This window comes from Hemicordylus capensis, chromosome 3, assembly GCF_027244095.1.
Source record: "Hemicordylus capensis ecotype Gifberg chromosome 3, rHemCap1.1.pri, whole genome shotgun sequence".
In the NCBI taxonomy this organism is placed as follows: domain Eukaryota; kingdom Metazoa; phylum Chordata; class Lepidosauria; order Squamata; family Cordylidae; genus Hemicordylus; species Hemicordylus capensis.
The window spans coordinates 33069729-33085665 of record NC_069659.1 but is presented as its reverse complement, the minus strand read 5'-3'; the positions used below and the strand labels follow the sequence as shown (position 1 = coordinate 33085665).

At 45.2% G+C, this 15937-nt stretch overlaps 1 long non-coding RNA gene across 1 annotated transcript in view; it reads right to left on the bottom strand.

Annotated features, from left to right (window-relative positions):
* The window catches only part of LOC128349189 (uncharacterized), a 29349-nt gene extending 14816 nt beyond the window's left edge, over positions 1–14533 (bottom strand). Inside the window, exon 1 of the long non-coding RNA XR_008318613.1 lies at positions 14429–14533. This is a non-coding gene — a long non-coding RNA (uncharacterized LOC128349189). The remainder of the gene's footprint in view (positions 1–14428) is intronic.
* Between the last annotated feature and the right edge of the window lie 1404 nt (positions 14534–15937).

Genomic DNA, 15937 nt, shown 5'->3' with positions numbered 1-15937 from the left:
AAAAATAAACCTGCATTGCAAGATCTGGAACAGATGGTGGGTAGCTATAGTAGAGAAACCCTCTGCTACATACTATTCTCTCTCCTTTCCCTGAGGTAGAGGGTTTTTTTAAATTAAAAAAATCTATGATTTTGATCTAATTTTCCATACCAGACTTTTGTTTCAGGACCAAACGGACCCTCTAAGTGGTGCAGATTTTCACCTTTCACTGTTCTCATTCAGTTGTTCCACTGCCCGATATAATCAGTGAAAATGCATTTGGAAGATTGGCTTCATCTAGGGAACAGCACTCAGCCAAACTAGCACTCTGCTTCACTTATAATAAGCTATTGGCTGTCTTCACTTTTTACCCCTTAGTAACTTTGGTAGTTACTGATCTGGCAATATTCCAGTTGGAACAGATATCTTGTTCATTTCTCCCATACTGTGTTTGTCTCATGTTCAGTGGGAAGCTGGAAATCTCTGGGATTCTTGAAAGAAATTTTATTTTCCATAAACAACAAATGTAGATACAGACATTGGGTGGCAGAGGAAAGTGAGGCTTGGGAACTGGACACTGGTGAATTCAGAAGACACAAAACCAGCTTAAATTGTGGCTTGTGGCAAGAGTAGGGGTGTGCACAAAACTGGTTGGCCCGGTTCGGAACTGGACTGGGCCAGTCCAGTCTGGCACTCCCTCAGAAACACCCCCTCCCCGTTCGGTTCAATCCGGGGGGGGGGGGTGTCATCTTTTATTGTACTTGCCCCCTCGGGGGGGCTTCTCCAAGGCCATGGAGGGGGTCCTCCGGAGGTTTCCCTCCCCCCGCTGGCCTCCATTATGTTGTCAATCACCCTGTTTGGGTGGTCTTCGGCCCGTTACAGGCCTCACCCCGTCACGGCATCCATTTTGGAGGCCACTGAACATGCCTGATGGGCCTCCTTGCTTGACTTTGAAGACACACTTGCATCCCACAGTCTTTCTTCCTGCAGGTAGTTCCACAAGTCTCCAAGTCTCATTTTTGCACAGGAAATCAATTTCTTCTAATGCTGCTTTTCTCCATTTCTTGGCTTCATCAGCTGGCATCTTTTCTATATCTCACCATGTGGTGGGTTCTTTTATCTCTCCTCCTTTGGTAATGAGTGAGAGCCTTTTGGGTGGAACCCCTTTGTTGGGTCTCTGAGAGTGCCTCAGTTCCAGCTCAGGCTGTGCAGCCCCTTCTGAATCCAGCATAGATCCTTTGAGTTCATTGTCTGGCTCTATCTTCACGAGGGTCAACTCACATGGTTCCTCTTTCACCTGGATCTCTGGCACATTACCTCTAGTTGGTCCTTGTCTCTCATCAGAATATACCACATTGCGTATTCTGACCTTTCCACTTGCAGGATCAAGGAAGCTGTATCCCTTTTGGCCAGGCACATATCCAGCCAACACTCCCAGTTCACATCTGCAATTGAGTTTGGTTCTCTTGGCCTTTGGGACGTATGCATAAGCCTTTGATCCAAATACTCTGATATGGTTTAGAGAGGGTTGGCGCCCATGCCATAGTTCAAATGGTGTCTTGTCTATTGCTTTGGTTGGCAATCTGTTTTGCAAGTAAATTGCAGTCATCACTGCTTCTCCCCAGAATTTATTTGCCAAACCAGCATCATGTAACATGCATCTGGTCATTTCTAGTAGAGAGCGATTTTTCCTCTCCGCCACATCATTCAGTTCTGGTGTGTATGCAGGAGCAAGTTCATGTGAAATCCTATGTTACTTTAGGAATCTTTTCACGTCATTTGACATGTATCCGGCATTGTCTGACCTTAGTCTTTGAGGCTTTCTTCCAAATTTGTTATTGACCAGTGACATACTCTTTAAATTTTTCAAACACTTGACTCTGCTCTCTCAGAGGATACACATAAATAAATCTTGAAAAATCATCAATAAATGTATGTAGCAATTGCCAGCCATACTGTGTTCAAGTGGACCACAGTCATCAGAATGTATTCATTCCAGAGGATGTTGCGACTCCCTCTGTGCTTGTCCAGAAAAGCTGGGTCTCACCACTTTATTAAGTATGCAACATTGACATTTAGTTGTGGCTTCTTTGCATGATTCCACTTGAAAATCCTTGATTAGTCCATTTTTCTCAGGCTCATTTATCACATTATTTGCCTATGCTCTAGTCTTTTATGCCATATGGTAGAACAATTCCTGTGTTTTCATGAGGCTGCGAGGCTTATCTATTCAGTTACACAGTCCAATTGAAAAAGCCCATCTTCATGCATATAGGCTGCCATAACTAAATCATCATCTTTGATGATGTAGCAAACTTTGTCTTCAAAATCACTTTGCAGACTTTATTGACTCCATGTCCCACAGAGAGCAAGTTGCTCTCCATATCAGGGACTAAGAGAGCATCCTGGATCAAAATTCTTTCAATCTGTTCACCAGATTGCCTGCAATGCAGCTCAGTGGTTCCTTTTCCTGTGGAAAAAAAAATCATATTCCCATTCCCAAGAAAAACAGGCACTTTATTATTATTACATTTATAGTCCACTCTTCCTCCAAGGAGCCCAAAGCCGTGTGCTACATACTTCTCTTTCACAACAACCCTGTGAATTAGGCTAGGCTGAGAGATAAGTGACTGGCCTAGAGTCACCCAGCTAGTATCATGGCTGAATGGGGATTTGAACTCGGGTCTCCCCGGTCCTAGTCCAGCACTCTAACCACTACACCACACTGGCTCTTTAATCAATAAATACTTCAGGGAAATTCAGACTATTTTGGGTAGCACTGGAATCAATAATAAAATCATTCTTTTAATTCCTACTTGCTAAGTCCTGATCTTTTGACTGTCTCTCTGTGCGTCCTGTTTTTCAAAACCAGCATGCTGTTTGCTTCTCTGTCTGTGAGAAAAGCTTTCTTTCTTTCCTGTTGTATTCACAGACTGTAAGTCATCTCTGTAGCTATGGTAACCCATTTTTTCTCCTCTAGAATTCTTTCTGTATTTCCTGCCTTTGGGCTCTGGGCAATTAGCATGCAAACGCCCTGCTTTGTTACAGTTAGAGCAATGTCTGTTTGCCAAAAAAGGCTGCGGAACTGTCCCCATGCTTTGCAAAATCTGTTTCTCCCTATTTAAGGCGAAATCTTGCAAGCATGCAATTACAGTTTCCAATTCAAGTTTATCATGTGAAACTTCCAATGCCATCTTCCCTCTGTGGCAAAGATCTCAGAATCAAGCCAATTAACACTTGATCACCCAAAGTAGAGCCATGTTGTTTAAGTAATCCGTGAGTCTCCTGCATTCCACTTATATGGGTTGAAAGATCCCCTCCTTCTTCCAGCAGCATTTTGCAACTCCTTTGAATTAAAAGGACAGCAGCATTGGGGGAGACTCTGCCATACAGCTTTTTGAGCTTTTTCAACACCTCTGAGACAATTTTGGTCTCTTTGAAATGCATTAGTAAGTTATCACTTACATTTAGAAGAATCAAGCCATATGCTCTGTTGTTTTGTGAATCCCACTCCTTTGGGGCAGCTGCTCCATCTGTTGGTCGTGGTTCTGTGAGGGCTCCATCAAGTCCTTTTGCCTTCAGGAGGGCTTCCATTTTCATAACCCATTGATTGTAATTCCTTCCATTCATCCTGGAGAGGCAGTGCTGCTCACCTCTGGATCCATGCTATCATACTAACTCAATCAGCTACACTTTAAAAGGAAAACTTTGCTGTAGACTCTTGGGCTGCTGGGCCCATAACCCTGTTGGGGTTTGTGATTATTTAGCCAAGGAAGCTACCACTCCAGTTACAGAGTGCAGAGTTTAGTTGTTGCAGCTATTTAAGGAGCACACATGGAGATCACTGTAGGAGCTAAACTAAATTGATTTATTGGTGAAGTACATTTTAGATAGGAAAGACCTATCTTATCCATCAGCTACATAACGAATAGGTAGGGAGAGAGAGATATGTTTCCATCTAGGAGGAAAGGAAGAGGACTGACTCACTACAGGAAGTACCTGAGGAATCAAAGCAGAGGTCATAGAGTGGAGGCAAGCAGGGACAGCTAAGGAGACCCTCATTAGCTTCCTCTACTCCCAGTGCCGCTAGTGGTCATTAAGATAGTTGGTGCAAAGGATCGATGCACTGGAATGCCGTCTCCAACAGCACCTAGTCCTTTCCATCCCTCAACACAGTATCTCTCCTGTGACTGTTGCTAGTGTCTATCTTATGTTTCATTTTAGATTGTGAGTCCTTTGGGGACAGGGATCCATTTTTCTTTATTTCTCTATGTAAACTGCTTTGGAAACTTTTATTTAAAAAGCATTATATAAATATTTGTAGTAAGTGTAGTTGTAGTTGCATGCTTTAAAGGTGCAGCATGGTGGGGGATTTTTGGCAGGAAAATTGTGCTTAGGGAAAGGAACATAGGAACATAGGAAGCTGCCATATACTGAGTCAGACCTGTGTGCTGCATTCCCAATCTGAATCAGCTCCTACTTGTTGCAGTGGCTGCTTTTACTTAAAGAAGAGGTGCTTTGAGATTGAAGCACACCTCTGAAGATTTATTCAGGCATTACATGGTACATGTGTGCAGATGACATGTGTACAGATGTATGAAATGACAATGCATGCATTTATTTTATAGGTGACCCTGAGTACAGGCATCTTCAGAAACAAGTTAGACGTTGTGTACTCCTGTACATGCATTAAATATAACGTGCGAACAATTGTGCATGCATACATTGTACATGGCTTGTATGTGCACTGAACATGTGTGAACTGGACTTTAGTATGCCAATAAGTCAATGTCTAGTTTGATCCCAAGAATGAGAAAAAATGAACAAGCACTACCAATTTTCAGAGGAGTTTGTGTGCTATGTTTCTGTATGAGTTACTCCTCTCTGGAAGGAGGCATAGCCGGAGCAGTGATGCAACGGGCAAATCATTTTGCTGCAACTCTACATCAGAAGTAATTGAATGATACAATCACATGTGATGTGGAGACATGGAAGATTACCTCTTTTCAGCAGAAACTAATTAGAACAAGGCCAGAGCAATGGCCCATGCAGAGATGCAGTGGGTAGCCTCCTTGGTGGGTGGGTGCTATGGGCTCACAGGAGCCTTGCTTTAATTAAGTAATTGCTATATTTCAAGTGGTACAAGTACACTCCAGCACACTGTTTGGAAACTATTTCACTAGTGTAGCACAATGGCCAAAAGTCTAGGAGGTCCCTACAAGTCGCGAATCCTTTATCCGGACTGCTTGGTACCAGGGGTGTTCCGGATTTCGGATTCTTCCGGATTTCGGAATATGTTCATAAATGAGATATTGAGCATGAAAGGTTACTGGGTTTTTTTCTCCAACAACCCCTGATGTTCCTTCCTGCCTTCTAGCCAAGCTTCTTCCCGCTTCCCCTCCTTCCTCTCTCGCAGACTGGCTTGAGAAGCATGTGAGTGGCAGTGCAATCCCATTCACAAAACCGGCTTGGCTCCGCCCCTAAGGAGGGCTCTTCCTCCATTCGGAGCGCCATTGCAGACGGAGCCCCGGGTGCTGTTTTGCCTCCCTGGCCCCTGCCCTGCCTGCAAGTGCCCTTAAATGCCACCAGCAAAGTGCCCACCCATGTAGGAAGGGAAGAGGAGCCGAGGCTGAGGAGGGGCTGGGCAACTGCCATTGCAGACGGAGCTGCGGGTGCTGCTTTGCCTCTCTGTGAGTTGCGGGTGCTGCTTAGTTTGGGGGCTTTTTGCTGCTTTGCCACTGCTAGTTGCTGAGTTGGGGCTGGGATTGGTTTGGGGGCTTTGTGAGTGGCTGAAGCTACAGGTTGAGAATCCAAGTGGAAAATACAAGCGGGGTTGGGTTTTTTTCTCGGCGTGGTGTCCGGATTTCAGAGGTTTCCGGATTTCCGGAGTCTAAATAAAGGATTCTCGGCCTGTATTTTGAATTTTGACTGCCATGAACTCACTAGGAAACCTTAGGCAAGTCACTGTTCTTTCAAGCTGTTGCCATGACTATCCCAGTCGATAATATGAAGATAATAAGAATGGCCTACAATACAGGGGTGCTGTAGGGATAACTGAGATAATGTATGTGAAGTCTCATCTGCACTAACTGCCAGTGGCTCTCTGAGGTTTCAGACACCTGTGTCATTTCCCCCTGATGCATTCTGGGATAAAAAAATGGTAGCCAGCAGGAAGAGCAGGAGTGCTTGACTACTGCTGCAGGCGCTGTGGCCTTTTCAAGTTAAAAGTCAGAGAAATGGTAAGCTTAGCCAAGGGTTCCCATCCTGTGAAGTAGAATACTGTAAAATATGATATGCAAGGTAAGTATTATGTTTTATAATCTGCTTATCTCTCCATGAGTTTTGAAAATGGGGTGGACAGACTTGAAAATGCAATCCATCCACACAAATAAAGTGGCCTCAGTTTGATTTGGGCGCAACCCTCCTTTGCTTAGGGCCTGACTAAAATGGGGGCTTGTACCATACCTCTGCCACACTATCCCAGTCCCCTCTCACCTTCCCCAAGGAAAACCTTGGGGAAAGGGGGTGGGAGGCGACATAGGGCTCTCATCACCTCGGGGGGGGGGGAGCCCTGAAGGGCCTCTTCTCAATGCAAATGATGACCAGAGTGACTTTTCCTGCTAGGATTCATGGAGTTTGACTACAACTCCCATGATTCCTGAAACGAAATGAAGTGCAGAGTAGCACTGGGCTGCATTTTCTCCAAACCCTTCCAAATAGGGGTGAAATAGTCATTTCATGGGAGGCAACTGCAAAGCTACAATGGATATTTCATGGTAACTGAGGCCAGGGAGAGTGGCTTAGCGCACGGTTTTCCAACCTGTGGTACTCCAGATGCTGCTGAACTACAACTTCCATCATCACCCCCAGCTACAATTTATTGTGGCTGGGGTTATGAGATTTGTAGTTCCACCACACCTGGAGTACCACAGGTTGGAACCCCTGACTTAGCTTATCATCTTCTGTCTTTTAATTTGAAAAGGCCACAGCCCCTGTAGCAGCGGCAGCAGCAGTCAAGCACTCCTGCTCTTCTGGTTGGCTGCCATTTTTTCCTCCCAGAATGCACCAGGAGAATGACACAGGAGTCTGAAACCCTGGAGAGACTCTGGCAGTCGTTGCAGAAGAGACTGACCTAATGGGCCAACGGTCTGACACAGGACTAGGCAGCTTCCTATACCTAAGTGATCAATATAAACTTTTGAGGATCCTGACTCTTTTTCAGGATGAGAAAGGAGCGTGAGCAGTATCCCTATTCAAGACAAAGAGAAACACAGGTGAGTATGTGCCATATTACACCTAGGGACATGCAGCCCTTCATAAGCCCTTCACTGAAATGGATAGAGGTTTCTGTCGAAGTGGTTCTCCTTGAAGGAGAGCATTCTCAGCATTAAAGGTGGGTTTGCTTTCATGCTGGGAAGCGGAGATCAATAGCAGGCAGCCAACCCTGTTGTATTCTGTAAAAATAAAATGTGTTCTTCACAAAAAGTAACTGAAGTGACTATGAATAATTTAGGCCTCTGTTCAAAGGCTGTTTATGAGAGCAGGTTTGGACTTGCTGCACAGTCATTTTTGCTAGGGCGGTGGCACAATACCTTACTGTGTTCTGCCACTTAATGGTCGATACCCAGCTTCAAAACAGAGGTCAGTTTCATTACTTCTACTGATCCTCCCCGTCCAGTAACACTGTAATAACAACTTGATGTCACAACACATCAAAGGGCCCACAGAGGAAAATGTTTGCCCCCCCCCTTATTATTATGCTTATAATCAAGCGGATACAAGGAAGGTCTTTTTATTCAGCTGCATTGTAGAAAATGATGGTGGTATGATTGGTGCGTTTGGGAACAGGCATACATGCTCCACCTGGATTTTGAGAGTGCAATATAAGTGGCTTCCAATGCAACAGGGAAATCCTTTCCTTATGGGCAGAAGTGGCTCATCTTAACAAGCTGGTGGGGTGGGGGTGCTGAACAAGATGGCGCTGCCTCTGGCTCCCAGCAGTTTGGTTGCTCCTCTCTCTCATTCCACCCCACCCTGGAGTTAACAAGAGCTGCGCTGCTTGCAGGCTGGCCATTTGTCAGGTGGAGCTATGTGGGCTGGCCAATGATTAACTAGCTTGCACAGCTCTACCTGATGATTGGCCAGGCTGCAAGCAGCTGGTTCACTCCTGGGTGGGGCAGAATATGAGGGCGGGGTGGGAGCAACAGAGCAACTGGAGAAACGGCATCCTGTTCAGTGCCCACACCCAGCTCATTAGGACGAGCGGCTCCTGCTTAAGGGCATGCCTGAATGGTGGTGTAGAAAGAAGCCAGGGTAGGGTTGCCAACTTTTCAGCCAGCCCCTACAGCTGTGCTTTGATCAGCCACTTGATCTACAGGCATCTTCTTCTTTATATTTATTTCTCTAAGACGAACCCATGGCTAATCCCATGCGTGGCAGCTCTCGCTGGAGTTCAGAGAGCTGCTGGATAGCCACAGGATGGGCTAGAGAGAGAAAATATGCTGGCAGTGGTGGCAGCCAGCTGAAGAAGGTGGCAGGCAAGTGGGTGGCCAGCCGCAACCAGCAGACAGGCAAGCAGCCACAACTGACAGGTGGCCGGCTGGAGTGGCTGCGGCCAGCAGACGGGCAGCTGGAGTGGCTGCAAATGGCAGGTGGGCCTAGCAGGTGGGCAGCCAGAACAGCTGCGGGTGGCTGTTGGTTGGCTGGCCAGCAGGCGGGCAGCCAGGAAAAGCTGGTGGTGGGCAGGCGGCACAAAATACGAAGATGGGGGCAGGCGGCAGGCGGGGAAGAGGAAGGTGTTTGCAGGTGGGGGGAGAAGAAGAAGGGCGAGGGGAGATTGCAGTGGGGCGAGCAAGCAAAAAAGTGGCGGTGGCGTGGGTGGGGTGAGAAAGTGTCGGCGGCAGTGAACTAGGGGCGCAGATGCTCTGTGCAGGATCAGCTAGTTAATAATACTACTGTTTAGCATTTGTATAGTGCTTTTTGAGAGCTCAGAGCATTTAAGATGTACAAGCTGACCTGGCGCAGAGCATCTGTGCCCCTAGTTTTCCCTTGGCAGCCGCTTTTCCTTGGCCCACTGGCCGGCCCGGCAGCGGCCACTTCTCCTCCGCCGGCAGGGCCACCCATCCCCGTCGCTAATTGGCAGCTCACCCGTGAACTCACATGGGATTAGGGACGGGTACGTGTACAAGATGTATGTATATATATAGAGAGAGATTATCTTGTTGCAATCCTTACAGCAACACTGTAAGATAAGTGAGTATTCTTACCCCCATTTTGCAGAAGGAGGGCTGAGTCAGAGCAGATGGCCACCTAGTGAATTCATGACAGAGGAAAGATTTGAGCAGGGGACTCCCCGAGTCATAACACAGTCTCTTAGTCACTATGCTATTCTAGCTCTCACACAATAATTAGCCCATCCTGATGTTTGCCTCCAAGTTGGGCAGCCCAGGCAAGGGCTGCCCCAGGTATTGTGGCACCTGAGGCAAAGCACCAAATGCTGCCTTGTCCCACAACTCTGGTGGAGGCCAGCCCCTTTCAAAACTGACTCTTGCATGCTTTGAAAACGGTGCAGGGGACAGGGAGCGAGGGAGGTTGCCAGAAGCCTCCTCTTCTCTCCTGGTGCTTTTTGCAAGCTTTGCAAGGCATGTCTTTGCAAAGCTTGCAATGGTTAGATCAGTCCTGAAGAGCTGCTCCCATGGCAGTGGCAGGAGGCGTCTTGTAGCCCTGCTGGAGCCCCAATAAGCTGCTGCCTGAGGCAACTGCCTCACCTTGCCTCTTGGAAGGGCCGTCCCTGAGCCCAGACCTCAATTAAAGGCACAAAAGCAGGCCAGGCAACCTTTTTTTTTTTTTTTTGGCTGACAACCCTGCGGTCAGATGTGTAGTGAACAAGACCCCTGCTAACTACACAAAGAGGCACCTTTCAACGTGATGAATTCTCTTATATTTAGCAGGCAGAAAGCAGCTGGCCCTATTCAGCTCCAGCCAGAGGTGCACTAACCCCCAGACCTTGGGGACCAGGTCCAGTCCTCCAAGGTCTGGGTGAGCCTGCAAATGGCTGGGGGCTGGGAGCCTCCGGCAGCTGAGCCACCCCTCGCCCACCCTCCAAAGCTCCGCTTTCCCCCCCAGTCTTATTGTGGTTGAGGGGTGACTGCGGAGGGAGGGATCAGAGAAGCCCTTTTCTCTTCTCCCCCCTCCCCCAGTGGTAGTGGGGTGGGAGCAGGGGAGACGCTTGCCCCACCCATTTGGGCCAGAGTCTTTAAGCAATTGTGAGGCACTCCTGTGCAGCTATGATCATTGCAAGCCCATGATATCACGGGCTTGTGACAATCTCTAAACTGCGCAGGCACGCCTTGCAGTTGCTTAAAGGCAACTAGATAGTTTTTCTCTAAAACCGAAAACTTTAAAAGCAGCTCTAATCTCAGCAGGAAGTGTGTTCCACAGCTCTGGGGCAACAACAGAGAAGATAAGTCCCAAAGGGGTGCAAGTTGTTAGCAACTTTACATAACTCCCAAAGGGGTGCAAGTTGTTGTTAAGAATCCAGTGTGTTAGAACTCTGTTTCTGGTATTTCTTTTTCCTTTCTGGCTTGAAAGGTTCACAGTATGTGTGCCTGTCTTCAGAATTATCATGCACGCACATATGCACCTGTCTAGACAGCTTTGTGAACATGCTCCTGCATCATCTGGTACCCTTTCAGCAATCAGGATCCCACTGGCTGCTTTTCCTGCCTAGAGGAGCATTGGGGCATCACTGCCTCTGGCACCTGACCCAGAATTTAGATGACAGTGCACACATTTCACTCGGCTCTGTTGTACCATGGAAAGTTGCAAGACAGGCTAGAAACATCATGTTTCCTGCTATCTGGCAGCAGATTGCAGAGGCCATTTTATTCTGGTCCTGCTGCAATTTTACTGCCTTTTCCTTTTCTGGCAGGACTTATTTTTAGTATGCATGTAATATAAGTCTGTATCATATTGAGTTGGATCACTCTTCCATCTAGTATAGTACTATCAACACTGACTGGCAGTGATTCTTTAAGGCCTCATTCCTGGTCTGCAAATGTAGCACAATAAGGTGGTGGTAAGAAAGGGAGGCATTAGAGTGGACTGTGCCACCTCGGATTGCAGTCAATCAATCAATCAATCAATCAATCAATCAGCTTTATTATAGTCAAAGAAGACCAGCACAGGTAAATACATACAACTATCAGTGAATATAAAAATGTCTAAGAAGTATAAAATATTTAAAATAAGCTATAAAATATGCTAAAGGGTAAAAGCGGGATAGCTAAAAAATAAGGGAAGACAACTGATAGGACTGATAAATCTGATAAAACAACTAACTGATATGAGCAATTTAGTGCAATCTGTATATAAAATTGGTCTATACCACTCTAATGGGATGACTAGTAAAAAGGAAATAAAACATAGTTAAATATATAAGTACATATCTAACTATAAGTTAAAAGCAACTAATATAGTAAAAGTACTTTTATACAACATGTTAGAATAAATTGGTCAGTAGTTAAAACCATGGGTTATGGGCAGGCATGCAGGGTCCGACGGATCTTGCACGCTGCCACATAGAACCTAGTAACATTGTATGTGAGGGTTCGCTTTTCATCTGAGAGCAGCATCTTACTGTAGACTTGACTGGAACGGCCAGAGTAGTTGCGATGTAAAGGAAGTATGAGGTTCTCCCAGCTATCTTTATAAAACGATCAAGACAAGAGTACGTGTTCAGTGGTTTCCACCTCCCCAGAGGCACAGGGGCAGAGCCTTTCCATAAACGGGCTCATCCTGTATTTTTATTATCATTTCTTGTTTACACAGTCAGACAGGTGTTATTGTCTGGCTTGTTTTATCCGGACATCGAGTCCTTCCCAAGAACCTGGGAGGGCTGAATTTTATTATCAATATTGTTATTATTATAGATATCATCGCAAAATATACAGGTGAAACTCGGAAAATTAGAATATCGTGCAAAAGTCCATTAATTTCAGTAATGCAAATTAAAAGGTGAAACTGATATATGAGACAGACGCATTACATGCAAAGCGAGATAAGTCAAGCCTTAATTTGTTATAATTGTAATGATCATGGCGTACAGCTCATGAAAACCCCAAATCCACAATCTCAGAAAATTAGAATATTACATGGAACCAAGAAGACAAGTATTGAAGAATAGAACAATATCGGACCTCTGAAACGTATAAGCATGCATATGTATTCAGTACTTGGTTTGGGCCCCTTTTGCAGCAATTACTGCCTCAATGCGGCATGGCATGGATGCTATCAGCCTGTGGCACTGATGAGGTATTATGGAAGACCAGGATGCTTCATTAGCGGCCTTCAGCAATTCTGCTTTGTTTGGTCTCATGTCTCTCATCCTTCTCTTGGCAATGCCCCATAGATTCTCTATGGGGTCAGGTCAGGCGAGTTTGCTGGCCAATCAAGCACAGTACACTGTATACTTTTCAGAGGTCCGATATTGTTCTATTCTTCAATCCTTGTCTTCTTGATTCCATGTAATATTCTAATTTTCTGAGATTGTGGATTTGGGGTTTTCATGAGCTTTACACCATGATTATCACAATTATAACAAATTAAGGCTTGACTTATCTCATTTTGCATGTAATGCATCTGTCTCATATATCAGTTTCACCTTTTAATTTGCATTACTGAAATTAATGGACTTTTGCACGATATTCTAATTTTCCGAGTTTCACCTGTAGGCTGTTCCCATTAAAGTTGCTTTTTGTAATTGGCTGATGGTGATTTCTGTGGCTCCTATGGTGTTGAGGTGCTCTTCAAGTTGTTTTGGAATTGCACCTAGGGCGCCAGTCACTACTGGGATTATTCTGGTCTCCTTCTGCCACAGCCTTTCAATTTTCTATTTCTTTTCCTTCTATTCTATCACCTAGTATTGCTATGTCAATTATTTTGACTTGTTTTTCTTTCTTCTCGACTACAGTTATATCTGGTGTATTGTGTGGTAGATGTTTGTCGGTTTGTAGTCAAAAGTCCCATAGTATTTTTGCATCTTCATTTTCTACAACTTTATTATTAATTATTATTATTATTATTATTAATTTGATTTCTATACCGCCCTTCCAAAAATGGCTCAGGGTGGTTTAAGCAGAGAAATAATAAATAAATAAGATGAATCCTTGTCCCCAAAGGGCTCATAATCCAAAATGAAACAAACGATAGATACCAGCAACAGTCACTAGAGGTACTGTTTTACCTTCTGAACGAGCGGATGGAAGGGCATGACAGCGGGCGAGGGTGAACGCCCTTCTGTGACTTGGTATTTCCATCTGGGTCAAATATGTAGGAGGGAATACCATGAACCTAGAGCTGTCCGAGGCCTGATATCCAGGAACCATACTTAGATCCACCTGGCGTTCCGTATCAGGATCCTCTGTTTGATGGCCATTTTTGCCTTGTCACTGCCCATAGCAAGAAGGTGAGATGGGGAAAAGCCCCAAAGTGCCACCTTATTATCGACTGCCTGCTTCCATGAGGACTGGAAATTTTTCTGCAGTATTAATGAGGCCAGGCCCTGTGGCTAATTTGAGCCAATGTGGCTAATTTGAGCTAATTTGAGCCAGTGATTGAGAACAGTCATCCAAACTTTAGCCTCAATTTTTATCATGCCAGTTTCCAGATGCAGAGTGGCATTGAAGATACACCTTGGATTGCAACTGAGAGTGTCATTCTTGAATATTTGTTTGTTTAAAGCCTTTTTAACCTGTTTTGTGCGAGTCAGCAAGGTTCCCAGAGTGACTTACATAATGCTTTCTTTTTAAAATATGGAGATACTAGGGACAAGGGCACCATTTTCAGAAAAAAGATGTCATTCATTCTTATTTTATTTATTTCAACTATTAATACTTTATCCTTCCACTTAAAACCTAATTTTTATGGTGGATTAAGGTACAGAATTGACAAAATGATGAGTAAAACACCAGGTTAGTCTAAAAACATCAGCAACATTAAATACACACACACAGAGCCAGTGATGTGTGTAAGTATTAGGCGAATTCACACAATAATCAGAATTAAGTTAGGAGGCATTCTACCCTGGTTTGCATGACTGTGTGAACTCACACAAATTCCTCCAACTCAGGTAGCTCTTTGTAAGGAAAGGAAAGGTTGTGCTGTCGAGTTGGTGTTGACTCCTGGTGACCACAGAGCCATGTGGTTTTCTTGGTACAATACAGGAGGAATTTACCATTGCCTCCTCCCGTGCAGTATGAGATGATCCCTTTCAGCACCTTCCTATATCGCTGCTGCCCGTTATAGGAGTTTCCCATATTCTGGAGAACACACCAGCGAGGATTTGAACCAACAGCCGCCTGCTCTCTAGGCAGGTTGCTTCCCCGCTGCACCATTAGGTGGTCTGTACCCTGCTCTTAATCAAGGTAGGAGAAAAGGAGAGCTCTCCTACCATGTGTTTCTGGTCATGTGGATCCATTTACCTCTTCCAGCCAACCAGTGGGACCCAGCAGGCATGGAAACAATAGAGAGCTGTGGCTACAGGGGTCACTGTCCATGGCCCAAAGCATACTCTATGATCTTGTAGCTGGAGCAGCTTCAGCAGGGCTGGGTTTGCCTCCTGCTCCTTCATGGCCAATCAGAGGGCAGCTGTTGAAGTAATTAGGCTTTCCAGTCTAATGGCAGTGCAAAGCATTCTGGGAAGCTAATCCATGGAGGCATTGGAGCAGAGGTTCCTAACCTGTGTTGCTGAAATCATGAAATCCTAACCATTGTTGAAATCAGGAGCTGATAGTCCTCCAAGGCAGGAGTTCCCAACCTGTGGTACTCCAGAAGTTGCTGACTACAACCCCTCATCACCCCAGCTACAATTTATTGTGGCTGGGGATGAAGGTAGTTGTAGTTCAGCAATATCTGCCTTGGAGGACTATCGGCTCCTGATTTCAGCAATGGACAGCAGGCCTGGCTTAATCGTGTATTTCCTGGGTTTGAATCACATGACCCCAATGGTCATGTGAACAGGCCTACTGTGTGCATAGTTTTAAGTGAGCTTGCAAACCTTAGCTTCTTTCCCCCACTCAAGGCCTGTGTGGTTAGAGTCCCTCTTCTTCTTTATGGTGTATGGAGCTGAGACAGGGTGCTCCCTCTTTCAGTATATATAATGGAGTTCTCTGGAAGCTGATGTGCCCTTTAGTGGGGCTGCCTTTGTACGTCATCCAGAAACTGCAGTTGGTCCAGAATGTGGCAGCCAGGTTGGTCTCTGGGTCATGTCGGAGAGACCGTATCACTCCAATCTTAAAAATCTACACTGGTTGCCGATAATTTCCCACAAAATACAAGGTCTTGGTTATAACCTATAAAGCCCTAAACAGCTTAGACCCTGGGTATTTAAGAGAACATTTTGTTCACTATGAACCACAACACTCATTGAGATCTTCAGGAGAGGTTTGTCTGCAGTTGCCACCGGCTCGTCTAGTGGCTACTCAGGGACGGGCCTTCTCCATTGCTGCCCCGAGGCTTTGGAACATGCTACCTGCTGAAATAAGAGCTTCCCCATATCTGACAACTTTTAAAAAGGCAGTCAAGACACATTTGTTCACCCAGGCTTTTAATTAGATACTGTTTTAATAGTTTGATGGTTTTTAATAATTTTAAGTTGCTGTAATGTTTTAACGTAATTACTTGTTGTTTTTATTGTTTTGTTGTAAACTGCCCAGAGACTTGCATTTTGGGCGGTATACAAATATGTTAAATTGATGATGATGATGATGATGATGATGATGATGATAGGAAATAATAAAGAGACGTGTTGTTGAAGTCACCTGTGTGGTGAAAAGAGAACATGTCTGTGAGGTACAGCACTGCCTGAGCAGCAGCTTTATCTCCCATACCTACCATGCCCCACCCCCAAGAAACACCACAGGGCCTAGACAACTTAGAAAGGCATAACTTGTCCTATTAA